General features: G+C 54.6%; 1 pseudogene; it reads right to left on the reverse strand.

Annotated features, from left to right (window-relative positions):
- Positions 1-358: 358 nt before the first annotated feature.
- Positions 359-1,822, reverse strand: LOC133256070 (TBC1 domain family member 17-like; annotated as a pseudogene).
- Positions 1,823-2,623: the final 801 nt, after the last annotated feature.

Consider the following 2,623-nt stretch of genomic DNA (forward strand, 5'->3'; position numbering starts at 1 on the left):
CTGCCGGTCTGGTCTGTGTCCGTGGGGAGAGCCGGAGCCCGTGGGGACGCCTGGGGCAGCGGGGAGTCGGGAGCGTAAGGCTGTGGGGCTCTGAGGCCAGCGCCAGACCTAGGACCTCCGGCACGTGGTGAGGCAGCTCACAGAGGGTTGAGGGGTGGGGAGGAAAAGCCAGAGGTTTGTCGGGAGCTGCGGGTCAGGGACTCACCGGGCAGCTTGTGGGCACGTCCTCCACACTCAGCTTCAAGGTCAGCTCGTCCAAGTGCTTGAGAATCTCACCGGATCCACAGCTAGAAGGCACGAGATGTCCAGCCCCACGTCCGGGGTGGGGGTGGGGGGCTGTCCACATCCACAGTGCTTTCTACAGCCGAAGGTCATCGGGGAGGGGGCATATTCCCTCTAGACACTGAAGCAGAGAGAGCCGGAGTGGTGGGAGTCTGGGAAGTATCGGAGGGGCAGATCCAGCACCTTCAGGAGCAGTAGGAGTTGCCGCTTCATTATCTTCTGAGTTCCCGCTCTTGAAGCCACAAAAACAGCGAGAGGCACCAGCCTCGTGAGGAGTGGCTCGGGCCAATCGGAGAGAGAGACGGTCAGTCCTGCCCTGAACGTAGCCGAACTTGCTGTGACACAGGCCGCTGGTGGGGAGGATGTTGTGCTGCAGGTCCTGACCCAGGTTCTCGAGACTCCATAAGAATTTGTTGGTCCTTTGGGAGTGGCTCTCGCTCTTGACTCTGGCGACAAGGCTACAATATCATGTGGGGCGATTTCCTCCACTCCTGCTCTGGTCTCATGGATTTCCACAGTAGCTTCAGGAGGAAATCCCCATTGTTTTTCTCATGCAAGTGGGACTTGTGCTCCTGGGTGGGGCCCTCTCACCTGAGGTACTGCAGGAGGAGCCACCAAGCCTGGCACCTCAGGCTGGGGCTCACACCACGGGGGGCCTCTCCCTGATCACCTGCCGGTCCTGCCCAGCCCTCCTCGAGCGTATGCTCGGCTCCTCACCCCTGAGAAGAGCCAGGCTCTCAGCTCAGAGACCTGGCGGCCCTCTGAACCCATGTGGTAGGCCTCCTCTGTGAGGCCTGCAGTGGCTCCAGCTCCCTGCCGGAAGTGACCTCCAACCCAGGTGGGGCACGTCTTTAGATGCTGGAAGAGGGTCGCTGGAGGCCCTCCCAGGTGGCTGCAGGGATTCCTGGAAGAAGTCAGTCATGAAGGAGAAGCTGCTGAAGTAGGAATGCTGGAAGAAGCTAGACGTCACGTTGGAGGTATCCTGGTCAAAGAGCTGGAAATGGTAGAAAGAGTTGGAGAGGATAGAGGAGTCATGAGGGGAGATGAGGTAGAGGGGATGGCCCTGTGGGGAGCTGGCCAACAGCAGATGACGGCTGAGGACATGGAGCAAGGCGCAAGTGCCCCACAGTAGACGTGCCGGGCAGGCGGGGAGCCTCTGGCCTATGTGACCAAGACCAGGCAAGCCCAGTTGAGGCCCGACTTTGAATGGTGGATGGATTTACCCTCGTCAGGCTCATTCATGGAGAAGACCAGAGAACCCCTGCGGGAGCTGGGCTCTGCACTTCTGACGACTCTGAGTGACAGCCATGGCTTCCCCTGCGGCTGACAACTGCCCGGTGGGGCTCATAGCTGGGCTCAAATGTCAGTTCCTCTTCAGCAGTATAGGAGTCATCTTCACTTGGAGGAGAGGATTTGAGTGGAATCTCCAGCCTCCTCTACAGGAGCCCAGTGCAGGAGGACGTAATTTGTCCTTCTCCCCAGCATGGATGATGTGGTTGATGAGGGAGCCCAGGTAGAGCTTCTTGGTATGTAGGTACATGCCTCTTCACCAGTTCTCTAATGAGTGGAGTTGATGTGAAGGAAAAATATTAATATAGTGAGCAGGACTGGTGGAGTACTACATTAGGTTGTTCTAAGTCAGATGAACATTATATTTTCTTCTGTATGATTTTTGCTTAGATTAAGTGTATAGAACACTGTCTATGGTCATTATTCCATAGGAAGAAATCTATTGTAGTTAATCCTTTGTAGTTTCCATGACATCTTTAGACTGATTCCTCAGGGGTACAGTTAAGATCCTGATGCTCAGAGTGGGTCGACAAGAGGAGCTCACCCTTGGTGGGATATGGATGGTCTTGTTGAAGTGATTTCCATGTGGTTGTGTCTCTTGAGCAATCTTCCCAAGCAGTGTATTCCAGGAGGTAGTAGGCTTTGTATTTCCAAAGCTAACACATCTGGGCATGTACAAAGCCAGCTCTGTGGATGCTCTTTTAAATAGCTAAACTGATTGGTAGGAATTCAGTTCAGTTCAGCTGCTCTGTCGTGTCTGACTCTTTGCTACCCCATGGACTGCAGCTCACCAGGCCTCCCTGTCCATCACCAACTCCTGGAGTTTATTCAAACTCATGTCCATTGAGTCGGTGATGCCATCCAACCATCTCATCCTCTGTCGTCCCCTTCTCCTCCCACCTTCAATCTTTCCCAGCATCAGGGTCTTTTCAAGTGAGTCAGTTCTTTGCATGAGGTGGCCAAAGTATTGGAGTTTCAGCATCAACATCAGTTCCTTCCAATGAACCCTCAGGATTGATCTTCTTTAGGATGGACTGGTTGGATCTCCTTG

This window comes from Bos javanicus, chromosome 2 (assembly GCF_032452875.1).
Source record: "Bos javanicus breed banteng chromosome 2, ARS-OSU_banteng_1.0, whole genome shotgun sequence".
Lineage (NCBI taxonomy): Eukaryota > Metazoa > Chordata > Mammalia > Artiodactyla > Bovidae > Bos > Bos javanicus.